The following is an 18,963-nucleotide window of genomic DNA, read 5'->3' as shown; positions in this document are numbered from 1 at the left end:
AGAACTTCAACTACTTTCCTCTTAATGTGGTGTTCTGTGCAGTTAGTTTTTCTTTCTGTGTCTATCTTAGAAAGATAGATTTTTTAAAATTAAAAACATGTGACAACAGTGATTTCAGCATATTCTGCCAGGAGCAGAATGCAGCATGAACAAAGAGAAAGATTAATTAATTTAGGTACAAGCTCTGGCGAATCTGATAGAATTATCTAACTGATAAGAGCAGGTTTCCAGTCATCTCCTCTGTGTTTTAATATTTTTAAAAGTTATTTCTGTTCTAAATGTAATAATCTTAACAAAACCCACTATGAAACTTCTAGAATGGGATAGGGATCTCTCAGTTTTGTGAGTTGACCATTTTCCTTAAGTGCCTAGAATATTCTGGAATAAGTTATAAGAACACCTCCTTGTTTCAATAATGGAAACGTGAATGATTAAAATTATTGGTTAAAAAACAATTTGTGCTTATTCAAGAAGTTGGGATAGTAACATGGGCTAGGACATTTAAAATACAAAAATTGAGGTGGATTTGCCTTTATTACAAGACCATATCTAAATGAAAGTATAGTTTAATGACCTAAAACATGCTGTGTTCTTGGTATATACATTACAGGTAGGCCTGGAAAGAAGGGAGAGTTGTGGAGGAGATAGTCCAAAGTGTGGCACATGTCAAAGAATGCATCTAGTTTAATCTCACAGGCCACAGATGACACTTGAGGGGAAATTCCTCCAAAGCATTGTCAAATGTGGCTGTGAAAAATTTTTAAATAAATTTTATCTTTTATTGAAAAAAAAGACAAGATAGCCAATGATAATAGAAGAACTGGTAAACATAATTGAATAAATTTTGATCATAACAACTATGAGATAGTTTTTAAAATTAGTTTTTGTATGCTTATACTGGTCTCATGGTGGTTGTGCCAACTTGAAGGTGGGTGCAGGGAAAAAAAATCATACAACTCACCTTTTAGCAAACATTCAACATCAAAATCACTTTCCCTGAATAATTTGAACTAAGTTCCAGGTTTTCTTTTTCTTTTTTTTTTTTTTTTTTTTTTTTTTTNTGATGATGTGTAACAGCATGTCTTAACTCATTTTGAACTCTACATAGTTCCTCCTCCTTTTGGCTAATGTGTTCCTTAAGTTCCAGGTTTTTTTTTTTTTTTTTTTTTTTTTTTTTTGTTTTTTTGTTTGTGGTACTAGAACTCAAACCCAGAACCATGCACATGCTAGGTGAGCATTTCTACCACTGAGCTACATCCTCATCCTAGTTTTGGGTTTTCTATAGCTCACTTCTCTTTCATTATCCTACTCCAAACGTTATAGGCCTGTGTCTCTGTTGAGAGAGAGGATGGGAGGGAGAGATGGAGAGAGTGAGGGAGGGAGGAGACAGCACTCCATATTTCCACCATAGAGTCCATTCTTAATGACACAGTTGCTCCATTTCACCTTCTTATCCTGATCCACTCATTGAACGTTATTAACGGTTATAGAGACAACTCAAAGCAACAGATGATTTTGTGTAGATAGGCTGGAGGACAAGCTGACTTTTGTTAATTGGGCCCTGAAAGTTTTCCATCCCACCTTGGGCAGTTTACTATACAGCTTGCCAAACTTTTAAGTTATTATAACTAGTTTCACCCAGATGCCAGACAAAACAGACAAGGAATTAATTGGAATGATCACAAATGCATTCCTTCTGAATAAATTAAAATACAATGACTAGTGCCAGGAGACATTTAAAATAGAAAACCTGAAACTAATCAATCAAAACAACTTTAGTCCTTTTTTGATGTTATAGTTGGGAGATATTTCAATTTATAAATAATTGAAAAATTACATAGGGAGAAAAGAAAAGAGAGAGAAAGTTTGATAGCATTAAGAAAGAATTTTTGCACTGTCAAAAAGAAATGCCTAAAGGAGACAATATTTTCTGTGGCTGTTTCCTTTTTTTTTTTTTAAATATTATTGTTATAAGTGATAAGAGTTAGTCTTTTACTGAGGACTTAAATTATTGGCTCCGTTTTTAAATTATAATACTGAACAAATCAAAGTCAAAGTGTAAAGCCCAGAACAATACTGGGAGATGAGGGTTTTGGTCAGATGTTAGACAGACTATCCAAACAGCTGGAAAAGATGTTGATTCTCCTTGGGAAATTTGTAATGTATTTGACTCATATTTTCATGGAGCTGTGGACTGTCCTAGGGGGTTTGAAAGAGAGAAAACTTGCCAAGAACTTTATCTGGAAAATGATAGTATTTTACCAGCTTTCCAATTAGACAACAAAAGAATTTAAGGAACAACAACAAAAATACTCAAAATGGACAAACACTCTCTTTACAGCAGTAACAGGTTATATATCCACAAATGACTAAGTTATCCAAATTCATTTCATTTGTACACAATTATTTCTTAAAAATGTATCCACACATGAATACAACATGAAGTGATAAAAAGAGAGGAGAGCTGGTCATTACTTGAGTTGGATGGGTGGTAGGTTCGATCTCAAGTTCAGTACACACACGTTTTCTCAACAATGTGTTCAGTAACAAGCCTCCTTATGCATGCCTTGGCATACCTACAGCTAGTATCCAATGCCGAGAGGCCAGAAAGGGAAGACTTGGTAATTGAATTCCTGCTGATGTGATGCAATTTTTAGTTCTAAACAACTCTTGTATAGACCTTGCTTAATCTCTTAAAGGCTTTTAATTATTTGCTTATAAATGACTACAATCTTCATTTCCCCAAATCAGCCTGGAAGAGGAATTGAGAATCATGTACTCTACACACTGAAATACTTATGGATGAAATATATGATATATGGGATTTGGCTTAAAAATAATCCAGTGTGGATAGGGAATCCATGGGAGTATAGATTAAATAAGACTCTCTAGGAGTTGTTGACTGTTGATGTAGGTAATGAAAATGTGGGGTTATTATACTATATTTTCAACTTTTGAAAATGCTTGAAATTTTCTACATACTTTTAAAGTTTGAAAAAAAAGTAGGGATACAAAAAATTACCTCTTGGTGTATAAATGTAAATAATTAGACAAAGCAAGCTCTTCACATATTTTTAATTTCCCAGTGATTTATTACCTGGCCACAATTACAGTGATTTTTTCCCCCTTAAAAATTGGTTCTCTTATTTTGAATATTTTCAACACAATTAGTGTGATTATTTTATTTCCTAGGTGCATAGTATGGTATAGTAAAAAGCATACAGAATTTTGAGTCAAGATGTCTTGGGTTCTAAAAGTCCTGGTTGTGCTGTTTTTCAACCACGTTACCTTAAACAAGTCATTGAATCTTTTTGGGGTTTAGTGCAGATATCTACTATACTTGCTAAATAAAACATCAGAAAAATATTAGGTTGAACTAGAGGATTTTTTCTTCTTATGTCAAAAATAGTTGGATTGGGCCAACTTCATATGGGTCCACCCAAATATAAGACAATGTAATTATAATTTTTTTTCATTTAGAGATTTTTAGAGCCAGAGCTCCTGGTCACATAACTTGCTATTATATAGTGTTTGTGATATCCTGGATCAAACACTTTCTATGGAACATGAAATTGGACTTATTTCAACAAGTAAATTATAATTGGTCTGTCCTCCAGAACCAGTATTGTACTGGGATTTTGATGTCAAGGGCATATATAGTTACAAAAAAGCCACATGAAGATTTGTGGCTTCCCTTCTGGAGCTGAAGTGAATAACCGCTCCATGCCACCATTTTTCCTTGGTTATTTTTATGCTTGTAATGGCTTAAAAATACCCAAAGTAAAATTTCTAAAAATATTATTTTTCACTCTATCACATTCAGCTTGTTTATGCAATTGTGATGTTACCTTAAAAAAATGGCTGTATAAGAGGCATGAATGCACTAAATAAATACTATATACTAGTGATGAAAATGACATTGATAGCTGAAGGACAGTAATTTACAAACACAACAGAATGCAAGAAATCCAAAGGTCCAAAGATACACCGAATATAAAAATTCATATTGGATATAAACTTGCATTAAAATTTTAATAGCAAAAAATACATATAAATATACATTAACTGATGTTAAATAATGTCCCAGTTTTCATAAGGACCATTATTAGAGTCATTAAAAGCTGAAATGATATAGTAATTTACAATATACATAAATAGTTCTAAGATATTTCCAGTCATTTCTCCCTTTTGTATTTGTGGTAAAGTCTTAAAAATTTTAGGTTGATTTAAAATTTTATTAGGTCAGCTTCCAATTTTGTGAATAAGTCATGGTTCCTTTTCCACTGCTCTAATTGAATTGGTCACATCGAAACAAGCAACACAATTCTGAGGTTAGGCATTAAACACTTCCATTCCTCCAAAATGCGTCCCTTCAGGAGAATATTAATGGGAAAGAAGCAGAGTTCAAAAGATATGGCTGGTAATAAAATTTTAAAATGCAGCTCACTTTCCAAATTTTAATAGCAAACAACATGTTCTGTTAATTTCAAACTTTTGATACAAAATGCACAATTCTTAAAAACAATCATTGCCTCTGCATTAACAAAGTTATGCAAAAGTGTACGCCTTCTTTGTTAATTTACTATATTCTTCAGTCTTTGAATTAAAACCATGATTCTTTTTAATGCTGTGAGCTGAGGAGGCTGAATTCTAAAACTAATTTTTTTTTTTTTTAATACAAAACTGCAAATTTGGGGATGGGGTTGTGACTCAGCGGTAGAATGCTTGCCTAGCACATGCAAGGCCCTGGGTTCGATCCTCAGCACCACATAAAAATAAATAAAAGTATAAAAAATGCAAATTTGTGGGGGAAAACCTATTATGGTTTGAATATGAGGTGTCCCCCAAAAGTTTATAAGATAATGTAGCAATAGGTGAAGTGATGACATTTTGAGAGCTGTCACCTAATCACTGGATTAATCCATTTGCTGCACTAATAATCTGATTACTGGATGGTAATTATAGGCCGGTAAGGAGTAACTAGAGAAAGCTGGTAACTGGGGCATGCCCTTGAGGATTATATACCTTGCCCCTGACTTCTCTCTTGTTCTGCTTAGGGGCTGCCCACAGCTGAACAGCTTCCCTCTGTCACACTCTTCAGTCATGATATTCTGCCTCATCTCAAGACTAGAGCAATGGAGTTGGCCAACCATGAACTGGACATTTGAAGCCATGAGCCTCAAATAAACTTTTCCTTCTCTAAATGTTTCTTGTCAGGTATTTTGCTCACAGTAACAACAAGCTGACTAACACAAACCTCTGTATGAAACCAGATTAATCAAGTTAGTATGTAAGTATTTTAGTTGAGATAATGAAATTAACAATTAGCAACCCAATACAACAAGTTGTTTTAGCCATTTTCCTAATAATAGAACAGTTTATGCTCTTAAATAGATGATCATTTATTCCATTAATATGATAAGACTGTTATAAAACATTCTTTCAAATCAACTGGTGAAGTCAATATCTTGATGTAAAACTTAAGTGAAAAGTCATTTATCTATAACTCAGCTTAGTCCAAACATACAACACAGACATCCAAACATATCAAATGTGTTTGGAATAATAGGGCACATGAGTCGTGTTGCATTTTGCATTTCCTCCCTCCGGTTGTACAAGCCACATGCAAAGCAGTCTCCAGAATACTATTAGCAGCTTTAGCTCACTCGATTATTCCTACACACTTCTTCCTCCAGCTTCCACCTTCTCCTGGATTTCCTTAGGAGGTCTTGTTTCTTCTCCATATTCACTTTTTACCTTGGCTCCAACACCTGCCTGGCATCTTCTCTTTGATGGCTAACAGGTATATCTAACTTAACAAACCTCTACACTCACATTTCTTAAAGCCCAATGTGTGAGTTTCCTAAACTTCCTAGCAACCTCATTTTCTATTTTTTTTAGGCCCTCCAATATCTCAAAGCTCTCTTGACTCTTCTCTCAAGTCACATGTCTAATCCGTGAGGAAAATCTGTGGGCCCTTCAATCTTCAAACTACTTTGATTGTACCCACTCCAGTCTATACCACATGACTGTCTCTAGCTTGGATTATTACAGTGGCCTCCTAACTGGTCTCCATGTTTCTAGTCTTCTCCCCATGTAGTCTACAGCATCCCAAGAGAGCCAAATATCTTTCTGGTATATGTGTTGCTCTTCTGCTCTGAATCCTCCACAGGATCCCCATGTCAATCAAAGTCCTTGCATGTCATTGTTGATTACACAAATGAATGGATAAATGTATAAATAAACATGCGGCCCTGTTTTGGGGAGAAAATGGTATCAATAGTCAGGGCCTTGTGTGCAGTAATGCTGAATAGTTATTATTCTCTTAACTTTCCCTACCTGCTCCCAGCCTGTGGAACATGCCTGTGCCCCATCAGAAACCTCCCCAGGTAACACAGGATCAGAGCTCAGAGTTCGGGGTGGGGGAGTCCAGAAATTAGGAACACAAAGAGAGTGCTTTTAGCTACGTTGTGGGTAGAACTTGAGGTCTGTTGACCACAAGGGGACACTGATTCAACACAACATTATGTACAAGGTAGACTCTATTTCCCTGATGAAATAAAATCATACACTGACTTTCCAACTTATTTGCAAATTAGTTGCAGCATATTCTTTAGCAAGGTACTGCCGTGTACCTGCCTCTTGGCTGGTCGCCTTACACCTCTATCATGCTGTCCATGTTGGTCTAGCCAAGAGAAAAATGAGCCAAGTCAGTGGCTTGGCAACTGAGAGGTTGTAAGTGCCTGGGACTGTCAATTAAGTCTTAATCTGAGAGGATCAAAATGACATTTTATAAGGTTATGAGGTGATTATTTTCCTCCATAATCTGCCCTAAGGTATAATATATGAAACATGCCCTGCCCCTGTGAGGAATTTCTCCCTTATACTGGTAGACACGAATTATTTTTAACGCAAACAAAAGGCCCTCTGTGCTCAATGTTTTCTGCTTGGAAACAATGTGTCTATGAGAGAGATCAAAAGCACAGACACTGGCGATAATGGCAGAATTCTTAAGGTCACTGCTTAGTACTTGTAGCCCATCCTCTTGTCTAGACTTGCCCCAGCAGCATAAATTAGCAATGTACCATGATTTGTGTATTTGTTTATTCATTTATAAATGCAATGGCTCAACAAGTACTGAAGCGAGTAAATGTGACAAGCATTCTTCCAGCAGTTAACAAAAAGCCACGTCCTCACAGAACTTAAATGTCCAGTTTATGAGTAGATTTACCAACTCAGCCTCTGCCTTGCTGCACACAGAATTTCAGGCAACTGTAATGCTACAGTTAATTGGAGCCTAGTTGAATCCTGATGATCATTGGGCAGGTATCCAAGATGTATGGAAAAAATTTAAAAAAGAACTTCTGGCTTCTTTATTGAAATGAAGCCTTCCTCCATTTTCCTTCTGTCTATGAGATGATAATGAGTAACGAGAAGGTGAGTGGCAACAGAGAAGATGATCATCTGGTTAAGTGCTCCTCAGAGAGGTCAGAAACAAAGGATCTGTGAATGAGGCAACAGGGCCACCCAGGGGTGCTGCCTGAATTGAGAGTGGCCGATGTGGATGTGTGGGTCTGATTACAGGGAACCCATTCTCTACTCCTGCCTGAAAATGCAAGCTTTTTTCTTATTACTCCAATCTCAGTATTTCCTCCTCTGTCTCTAGCCCTTTCTCCCACATCAATTCATAAGAGAAGAGTAAGAAAGGAGATAGGCAGAAATGTTGCCTCCTGGAAGCAGTTAACACAGACACTAGGAAGATTTCAAGTCTCAGCTAGGTGGGACCTGATTAGGTGACTGTCCAGTTTGACTAATCTGTCTGTTTTGGAAGGCTGACCTATGAAGGAAGCACTTGTAAAGGTTCCCCTTGTTACATTATACTACAGGGAATTCTCAAGGATATTGGCTTTTAGGGGCACCCCAAATCCATGGTAAATGTTTGACATGGACATGATGCAAGCCAATGAAAGAAGTATGTCGAGGACTGTGAAATGCTCAGTTTCTGATTCTATTTCCTCTCATGACAGCATTCAGTGACTTTAGTTAGCGCCAGAAAGACACTAGGATCATCTAGGCTCGTGGGGTGTGGCAAGGCTAAGTGTCCTATTGAGAAAGAGTTTGAACACTGAAGGAATTAAAGGAAAAGTGTCTGTATGACTCCTCTGGGAAGGACTAAAGCCAGCTGAGACTCAACCAGCTACAGGGTTTGCAGGTGGGTGGGGAGAACATGTTGACCTGACCTGCACAGGCTGCTGATAGGTCTAGGAACATCAGTACAGCTGTTTGGCCAGAATCCCTGGCTTTGCATAGGTTGTCTGGCTGTGTAGCTATAATAATAAAAATGGCGAGAAGGAAATTAAGAAGCTATACCTTTCTATCAAGGAAAACTACCCACCATCGCAGTTGTGACTTTCATTAACACTGAAGGACTCAGCGTCCTGGATTTAGCTTGTGCACCATCAGTGTTCTGTTCATTGGAAGGAAAGAAAATGACTTCTTGATTTCTTCATTAATAACATTGCTTGTGTGTCTCCCATGTCCCAGGTACTGGATATTTACAGGCAGCAGAAACACAAATGAAACATAATCTCTGCACTGAGGGTCTAATGGGGTGGGATGATAAAGGAGAGAGATAGCAAGTGAGAGCAGAAACAGCTGGATAAGTGACATGTTAAAGACATACCTGGGTTGAGTTTAGGGTAGACAGGAAGGACACACAGGTAGAGGGAATAACATTTGCAAATGATCCAAGAGCAGAGTGGTAACATGACCCATTTAGGAACATACAGTCCATTCTGCTGGGTTATTTTGTGTTATAAGAGAGTGGCTGGAAACACATGAAGGATATGAAGTCTGGGTCACAGAGGGCCTTCTGTGCTGTGCCAAAGAATTTGAACTTGTAGGGAAAAGGGGAGCCAATTCACCATTTTATGCAGTGTCTTGATAGGAATAGATTTCCAGCATACAGAAAAATGATATGGGCAAACTTGCAGCAGTTAAGCCTGGCTGGCCTGAGACTAAATAAGATGATTGACCATTCTAAGAGACTACCTGGTATATGGAAATGTCATTCAGTGAAGTAGGACAAATAAGACAAAAAAAAAAAAAAACAAAAAAAACACACACACACACAAATGCATGAAAGAGCAGATGAGCTCCATTAGTGGTGTATACTCAACTACAGGTGGGGTTGGTGGTTCAGAAATGTCTGTACCTAGGAGGAAGTAGCACGGGCAAGTGAGGGAGGTAGCAACATGTGGGGGTTGCCCTAAAGACGTCTAGTAGCCACCTTCTGTGAATGATGGATTTGAATAGTGACTAACTTTATGGCTTTTTTTTTCCTGGAATATTTACATCCAGTGGCAATTTGATTTGTCTCTGGACTACAGTAAATATTTCATTTTCCGTTTTTTAAAAAAATAAGAAACACAAATCAATTACCAAAAGACTAACAAAAGGATTTTTCAAAGTTTGTACTTTTAACCCCAAATTACAATGTGAATACTGGTGTATTCAAGACACAGGCAAGAAAAACATAATAGTGGGTTTTTTCCTTTTGAACTTAGCATCATAGCCTTTTTTACAGAGTGAATTTTACCACTCAAGGAACGAAAAGACTGTCAGTAATAACACCACTTCTAAAGTTAATTCCTATTCAAACCAAAAGTTTTCCCATCGAGTCTGTGTCATGAATACCTGCTCTGAGTTTTTATGGAATATAGATCAATATAACCTCAGAACTTAAGTCCATACAATTTTGCCAAGACAAACTAACCCAGATGATTGACCCCACTGATAGAAGATATCATATTTTGAAAGATACCAGCACAAAATATAAGTATTTCAGACTCAAGCTCTTTGATGATGAAATGAGAGTAGAAAAAGTCTTATCAAGTCTCTGGAAAAAAAAGGTCTGAGAACAATGAATTTGAGTCAGGAGAATGTAGTTCCGTCTCTGCAATGTTTCCATGGGTGCCCTGCGTGACCTTAGGAAGTCCCTCTACCTTCACCCACCACTTACTCATTTTCTTCCTCTCTATCACCATGTGGAGTTTCATAAAGTATTTTATGTTCTTAAGATGAAAGATACAAAGTGTACCACTTAAGTGGAACATCTGAGTCATCTCACCAGGAATAGGAGGAGACTCACCAGCACACTGCCATCCAGAGACAACAGCTTTATCCAGTGGCGTTAGTTCCCAGCTAACACATCAGCAAAAGCCTAGGTCCATGTGGTCCCAAACACTTCAATGTAAAAAGGGCAGGGGGACCTAGTGGATAATCAAATCCTGTTAAGTGTTATTATGTTGCTTACTATATATAGCCTGAGAAAATATATAAAGCTCAAAAGTTACTGGCAATTGAGGAAAGTTTTAAAGTGAATTTGTATTTTGAATAATTACATAGTCTTCACACATATTTTCACACACATTTAAAGTAGTGATATCTGTATGTGTGAGACGACACCTCAGTCCCCAGCAGCCGTTTGGTTTGCAATGAGAATAAGAGACTCCTGACTTTCAATCTTACTGCCCACACTGATGTTTAGAAGACCTAACACTCAAAACACACCTCTTCTTAGCTTTAATGAATTGGTTTTTCTAACTCCCTAATGCCTCCACATGTTAGAGTAGTTCAAAGAGAAAAATCATAGGCAGGAGGAGTGTTAAAATTCAGTATTATTTAAATTTTCATGCAAGCAAATATTTTCTGTAGAGAAAGGAGCAAAGCACCTCAAGATGCAACTGATGTGGGAAGCCACAGAAAATTTCACATAATGAACTGAATAAGAAATGTGCTAATAAAATATATTAAATAAAATTTCTTTTGTAAAGGGTTTTATAAAATATAAAGCACTACACAAATAGTAAGAGGTTCAAATTCATAGGGTGGAACATTAATTTCCAGAACCACTTTGGCATGGCTGTGTTTAGAGACTTCATCTCTCTATCAGTAGAGCCAGTACCCCACTTGACTGTGGGGCTCCTGTCACTTCCCTAGCACTACTTGCTCTGAGTTCATGCTTTCAGAATAGTACATCTACAGATGGGCGAACCTGCTGTCAACAGGGGAAGAAAACACAGATTAGTGTAAATTATAACATCTACCATTCATTGATTGGTTCCTGGATGCCAGGCCTTTATATACCACCATATATATATATAACATATATTATCATTAAGCCACACAATGCAGAATCTTGTTTAATCTCTATTTTCGGCAGCGGTGCCAAGAACAGAGTAATAGAGCTGGAGAAAATTATGGTAGGCTTGATTCCAAAGCCCTCCTCCTATACTGTACCAATGCTGCTTCCTGTTAAGTAATAGGCACACAAGCCAAGTGTGGTGTGCATGCCTCTAAACCCTAGCTACTAGGGAGGCTGAGGCAGGAGGATCACAAGTTGGAGGACAGCCTCACCAACTTAGCAAGGCCTTGTCTCAAAAGAAAAAAGAAAAAAAAGGACTGGGGATGGTAAAGCACTTACATAGTATGGGGCTCACTCTTCACATACATACATTACATACATACATTACATAGTATGGGGCTCACTCTTCACATACATACATTACATACATACATTACATAGTATGGGGCTCACTCTTCACATACATACATACAAACGCACACACAGTATAGGCACACAAAATTGGAGGAATTTTCCCCAGCAAGAGATGTTAAAGTAATCTGTTAGATACCAATCTGGCAGTTTTGATTCGTAGTTTAAAGTCTTGATTCTTCAAGTACCGATTTGAATCTATAATTTATCACTTTGGGCACTACTGATTTCACTGGCTGATAAGCACGCTATTCCTAAATGATCCTACCTATTGCCTTTCCTTGTTTATCTTGTTACACCCACTTTGCAAAAATACCAAAAGCAACACAAACAATGCTGTTATCTCTATCCTCTATTTCCCCATTTCCTAGTAGTTTGAAAAGCAATCTTCAGCCACTCTTTCAACTAACAACCAAACAATGCCAGCATTATGCAAAGCACTTAATTCATATTACATTTTTTTATTCCTTATGACAAAGCTATCATAGTGGCCTTGTATCTTTATTCTGCAAGGGAGGAAAACGTTCATATAGCTAAGTGGCTGAGAAGAATTCAAAGAGAGATATGTATGGGCTGGGGTTATGGCTCGGGGTAGAGCACTTGCCTAGCACGTGTGAGACATTGGGTTTGATTCTCAGCATTGCATATGAATAAATGGATAAAATAAAGGTCCATCAATAACTAAAAAATATATTTTAAAAAATAAAGGTACATTGGATATTAAAACCTGATTTTTAAAAAATTTATTTATTTACAATTTACAGTGGAATGCATTATAATTAAGCCCAATTTTAAGCATGATATTCTGCTTCCCCAGAATACAAACATAATTTTTTCTCCTCAGAAGAGATGGATGGCTAAATAAAAGGAGCTGGGTGGAGAGATACAAATCATCAGAATTTAATACCCTACATTTGTTCAACTCCAGTCATCCTCAACTTCATTCCTTTTAATCCCACAGAGCAAAGAATTTAGGACTGTGAGCTATTCCAAGTCTTCAGATTTAAGGGAATCAGTAATAATGGCCTAAGATTATGGACCTGAATTTCCTTTCCTAGAATAAAGGTATATTCATCTCAAATATTTAAGGAAAACAAAACTCTAACCAAAGTACTTTACCAACACATGGAAGGGTGTCCCGAGAACCATACCCTTGGCCTGGGGCAATCACTAACGGAACGAGACTGTTCATGGGATAGTTTAGCTTCAGATGGACCCCAGTTTCTCCAGAGTGGACTCTGATTGAGTCATTGATAGAAAAGAATTTTGAAGGTCAAAGAACTAGATATAAAATAGCTAGATTCCAGAAAAAACAATCACAGAATTTCCTATTTCTTATGATGTTAAATTTTAAGTATGCTTGTGAAAACTGAGATATTAGTAACATGAGTTAAAGAATATGTGACAGTGGTATTATTGTTGCCTTGAGACAGTTGTCCTTAGATTTTATCATTTGTTTTTTAAACACAGTGTAACACTTGCAACAGAGTAAGCCTGAAAGGTCTGTCATGGAATGCGGGTGTGATGCAGCAGGAATTTTAGTGCCTGATCTTTCTGGACTCTGAGAGTCTGTGGGCTGCAGTGGGTATGTTTCAGTGCAATCCTGATGAAAACAGTCACGCTACTTGGGATTCCTAGTTTGAAAACTTGAAAAATATTAACTTGCAACATCTGTAGGAATTCTTAGAAGAAATCATGAAGCATTTTCAAAAATTGGCAGAGTCTGGACCTTTCTGGTAAGAAAGAAGGAACTACTTTAGGTGTATGAGAAGATGGGGTTTCAACAGGAGACTCCTGTAACCAGAGGGCCAGTGAGGAGGACATGAAGAGAACCTGGTTACGGGAGTGACAGCAGGAATCAGAGGAGAGTCAGCCACCTCAGCTCTAGACAGGACAGTCTTAGATCCTTGCCACCACTACATGTCCTCAGATTTTTATTGACTCAATTCTTATTTTCTTAGAATTAAATGGCCACTGGGTCATGGTGTTTTAATAAGCCAGGGCTAATTATTTTACACATAGAGCACATAGGGCTATGCTGAAGTACATGAGAAGGAGTAGGCTCAAAAAATATGATCTTCTGAAAAGATGACCTCACTTATTAGCCTTGGCAGGAAGTATGGCCAAGCTACCACAAATGAAGGACTTAATAAATTTTAATTAACCTCTCAAGATATTTTAAAAAACCCAAACATTCAATTTCACAGTTTTTTCTTATATAAACTGCCAGTCAGAGCATGAGGTGGTTTTTATTCTTTTCAGGATGGCATATGATATCATGTGGATTATAAATAGTGGACAATGGAAAACTTCTTAAGATAGAGACGTCTATAATCCTTTGGTAATTCGGTGCTGTTTATGTGATTTCTAAGCTGTTACTGGAGAAACTTGTCCACCTATTTTGAGTTATCAGGTGCCTTGTTACACATAAGTGTATTTTTAAAATACATTTTTTTTTCTAGGGCTGGGAATATAGCTCCGTTGGTAGAGTGCCTACTTTGCATGCACAAGGCTCTGGGTTCAATTCCCCAGCAAACCCCCCCCCCCCAATTTTTTTTCTTTTTTCTTCTAAAAAGATCATTAATTGACTCAACCCTTTTGCTCCTTAAGGGAATACAGAGAATTTAATGGTAGATTCACACTCCAAATTCATGCTATAGCTTTATAAACAGCTTCTGAACTTCTTAGTTTTAGTTTGGGGACTCTGGTCTCCACAGCAAGGGAGTGTAGGCTGCTTAAATCATCACCTCAGTAGTTTCACTTCCTTTCTCTTCAAAAGGTGACAGAGGAGGTACATAGTTTACTCCTGTTTCCCTCCAACTGCTCCCTTGTGACAATTTGCATTTTATTTTGGACCAGGGCAACTGTAATTGTAAATTGGTCTACTTTCTTTAATCTGGGACTAGCAGCAAATCATTTTTAATAGCCCTTAATTCCCCATTTAATGGATATCTGCATTCAACTGGTGACTCAGCCATGTACCGCCCAAGGCCAGGGTAGATGAATCAGAGAAGAGATGGAAGAAACCCATTAGGTAATCTCAGGCAGCTCTCTGCCAGACTCAGGCTGATTCTCAACAATAAAACTTCTAGTACCCGGTCTTGTTAGAAAGCTCAGGGTACACTCTGACTATGTGCATGAACTTTTCTTCTTGGCTATTTGTAAGCACTTACATATTTAAAGAATGAATGCCCTGGATATCGAGGGAAAAATTGAACTACATATAAAAGAACTTCTTAACCATTGCCATCAAAATTAGAAAAGGACTCACATCATGGACTACATTCTCAGAGGCTGCTGTCTTTTATATGCTTCCCAGATCTTTGTTCAGTCTAATTCTCTTTTTGCTGCTTTTCTCTGAACTCTGTCCGGCTGTTACACATCTGGAATTGAGCTGTGCATAATATAACAAACTATTCTTGGTGTGGTCTTACTTGATGCAGATAAACTCTGGGTCTTATTTTCCTTACATCTTTCTTATCTTGCTTGCTTTCCCCTTTCTTTTTCCTTCTCTCCTTTTTTCTTCTCATTCCATAAACACTGTTTGGACATTATGTTGTGCTGAGTTGTTACTCATTGAATTCACTGTACTTAACAATAATGGTAATGATAAAAATCTCTTTTGAGGTCCCCAAACCTATTTAGTTGATAGAGTGATACATTTTGGGATTTCCATGTCCCATTTTTCTATAATTAACATCATTGCTATCAGCTGGGTACAGTGGCCTAAAGCCATAATTCCAGCTATTCAGGAGGGTAAGGCCAGGGGATCATAAGTTTGAGGCCAACCTGGGCAACTCAGTGATATCCTGTCTCCAAATCAAAAAATCAAATGGGCTGGGAATGTAGCTCAGTGGTAGAGTGCCCCTAGGTTCAATTCCCAATACCACAAAAACAAAACAAACAAAAACCCAACAACCTCTACCTTTTTAAAAGTTCAATACATTTCCTTCTTTATAATTATCCTGCATAGCTACCATTGGTAATTGGCATTGTCTCATTTCCAGGTAGATGTACAACTTTATCTACTTTTTGGCTTTGGTTATGTTCATTAATGCTGATTTATAATTTTTTCTTTGCTGAGGTTGGATCATTCTGCCCTCAATTTACTGATAAAACTGGTGCTTTAAGCCTAACTTCTCCAAACACATTTATCTATGGTCAAAATGATTCTTGCAATCTCTGCAAGATTCAGAACTGGAAAAGACTGAACCTGGAGCTAGGACACTTTCTTTTACTTTTAATCATGGCCACTTGTCCCGTCAACTTTCTCTCATGTATGTGAGGCTTTATATCAGGTTTTCAGAAGTCTTCTTTTTAAATATAGGACTTTGAACTAATCTGTGTAAAAAGCTTCCAATATAAGTTACTCACAAGAATGGAACAATCATGTAGCCAGATTTCAGTCGACCTGTTTACAAAGAACCGGTATGTGCAAATACTGCCCTTGAAATCTCAAGGGAGCTTCTAGTGCTACACAGATGAACCTCTCCATCAACCCGCTCCTCCATGAAAAGCAGTGCTGTCTACATCCACCCCTCTTTCTCATCTCTATTAAGCTGGACTCAGGTCATTTTTTTTCACCTCTATTTTTTTTTTATTGTGGCAAAATACACATGACATAAAATTTACCATCTTAACCATTTTTAACTGTATGGTCCAGTGATATTAAATACATTCATAATGTTATGCAACTGTCACTACTATCCATCTCCAGAATTCTTCTCATCTTATAAAACTGAAACTCTTACCCATTAAACAATAATTCCCATCTTCCTCTCTCCCAACGACCATCCTGCTCTCTGTGTCTATCATTTTCACTTCTATAAGTACTTCATGTAAGTAGAATCACACAATATTTGCCTTTTTGTGACTGGCTTATTTTACTTAGCCTAATGTCCCTAGGGTTCAGCCTTACAGATGCTGTAGAAATGTAAGAATTTTCTTCATGAATTGGGTATAGTGGTGTGCACCCATAGTTCCAGCTACTTGAGAGGTGGACGAAAAAGGATTGCTTGAGCCCAAGAGTCTGGGGCCAAACTGGGAAACATAATCAATCTTGTCTCTTATAATAATAATTTCCTTTCTTTTCAAGGCTTGATACGATCCTTTTGTTTATCTATTTGTCTGTTGATGGACACATGGATTGCTTCTATAATTTAGTTATTATGAAAATGCAGATATAAACATGGGTATACCAGATTATTCTTTGTAATGATATGTTCAAACATACACAAGAGTAGAGTGACTAACACAATCAAACCCCATATACTTTTTTGAGGGGGATAGTACTGGGGATTGAACTCATAGGGCACTTGACCACTGACCTACATCCCCACTCCTATTTTATATTTAGAGACAGGTTCTCACTGAGTTGCTTAGTGCCTAGCCATTGCTGGGGCTAGCTTTAAACTTGAGAGCCTCTTGACTCCCCTACCAAGCTGCTAAGACCCCATATACTTAATAAGACCAATCTTTCACATCCCCAAGACCGAAGGACCCTAGATTTCAACTACTCTTCTTCAGAGATGCAAAGACAGTCTTCATTCCTTGAGGTCCATTGGCAGGAATTTTCCAGGGTACCTTAGGAATGACCCTCTGGGTGATTACTCTTTGGATCTGATTGCCACTAATCTCTTGTAACCACACAAGTCCTCATCCTATTTGCTACTGTCTTCTTTTTCCTCTCACATCATTTATAGTTCTGCCAGAGGTTCAAAATGAAAGAACAGAGCACCTACCTTCTTTCAACCCCAACTCTAAAACACATAGCTTACTTTGAAAGTTTTGACTATGTTCTGTAATTCTTATAAGTGGTCATGACTTTTCAGTGGCTTAAGGCAAGATTTTGGAAAGAACAGGGTATTGCTAGGAGCGAATGAAAGTCAGCAAAAATAAACCAAAAGAGTGATTGATCATGATTTGGGGAAAGATTATTTAATTTTCTGTTTTGACAATCCTTTTCCATTTTGTTCTTTATCAGCACTTCTAAAAGAGCTAAGAGATCAGGCTGGAGGTCCTGGACTTTAATGTGCACTACAATCAGTGTTAAAAGGGTAGATTCCGTGGCCTTACTCACCAGAGATTTGAGTCCATGGCTCTGGAGGAGAACTTATTAAGCATTTCAGAGAGTTCTGGTGTAAGTACTCTCTGACTACACTTTGAGAAATGTTGAAAGATTAGACGAGGAGCACACAGTACTTATAAAACTTCTGAAGAAGGAGCAGTTGTTTATACTTTGGGTGATAAGAGGACAGTTTCACAGAGATGGAATTTGAATTTTGTAATTTTTGGTACTGGGTATTGAACCCAGGGGCACTTTACCACTAAGCTGCAATCCCAGTCCTTTTTATTTTTTATTTTTAGACAGGGCCTTGCAAAGTTGCTGAGGCTGGCCTTGAACTTGTGATCTTCTTGCCTCAGCCTCTGGAGTTGCTGGGACAGGTGTACATCACCATATCCGGCTGGATTTTGTAAATTTTAACCACTCAGTCACTGAAAAGAAACTATTAGGTATCTATTATGTACCAAGTTCTGTTTCAGGTGCTGGAGCACTGGTGGTGACCAAGCCCGACAGACCCCTATCCTAATGAAGCTGAGAGTCTACATGGTAGTATTGTAGGAACAGGCAGAAGAACCATCATAAACAAAGGGTGGATGGTATTAAGGAATGTTGGGTACTGTGAGAACACAAAAGGAATGAATATACAGTGCCTTATCCAGAGAACTACTCTAATAATTATAAGCTGATTGCTTTGGATAGACTTGTGCTAGTGTTGCAACAGACTCATGAATAGGAAGACCAAGACTAAAACCTGAAAGCCAATAAAGAATAATAAAGTATGTGACTTTTTAAATTGTAGGCTATGGAATAAAAAAGCAAATATATATGGATTTGAGTTCAGGCTAGTATAATTTAAAAGGGCTCCAGGAACAGTTAGATGTTGGAGCACTGGTATGCTAACAGAGAAACTGAAAGGGGAACCAATCCTGTGGTTATTTTTAATGCCTAATATGGTCCTTGCCACTCAAGGTGTGGTCTTTGGATTAGCATCACCTGGCAATACCCTGGTGTTCAGGCCCTATCCAGATCTCTGAAAATTTCTCTTCAAGAAGATCACCTAGGAGCCCGCGGGGACTGCTTCTTGGAGCATACACTTATAGGAGCTTACACCGAGCACGGAGCGGCCGAGTTCCGGCTCCCGGAACTTCCCTGGCCCGGGGCTAGGAGCCCGCGGAAACTGCTTCTCGGTCCGGGTCCTGCTGAGGGCCGGTCAGGACTCACCCGTTGCTTTGGTTGCCCGGCAAGGGGAACGAAATGCTGCCATTCGCATAGGATACCAACATGGCAGAGATCTGATGTCATCAGAAAGCGGCGGAGGAGAGAACTTCATCAATACCAGCGG

At 38.0% G+C, this 18,963-nt stretch overlaps 1 protein-coding gene and 1 long non-coding RNA gene across 2 annotated transcripts in view; both read right to left on the bottom strand.

Moving 5' to 3' along the window:
• Nucleotides 1-18,963, bottom strand: part of Arl15 (ADP ribosylation factor like GTPase 15) — a 393,453-nt gene that overhangs the window by 73,054 nt on the left and 301,436 nt on the right. The window lies entirely within an intron of this gene.
• The window catches only part of LOC125615761, an 11,225-nt gene continuing 10,690 nt past the window's right edge, over nucleotides 18,429-18,963 (bottom strand). The window contains exon 2 of the long non-coding RNA XR_007346355.1: nucleotides 18,429-18,678. This is a non-coding gene — a long non-coding RNA (uncharacterized LOC125615761). The remainder of the gene's footprint in view (nucleotides 18,679-18,963) is intronic.

The sequence above is a fragment of the Marmota marmota genome, unplaced genomic scaffold (assembly GCF_001458135.2).
Source record: "Marmota marmota marmota unplaced genomic scaffold, marMar, whole genome shotgun sequence".
Classification (NCBI taxonomy): Eukaryota; Metazoa; Chordata; class Mammalia; order Rodentia; family Sciuridae; genus Marmota; species Marmota marmota.
Note: the sequence above shows the minus strand (reverse complement) of the source record. Positions and strands in the feature narration are given on the sequence as shown.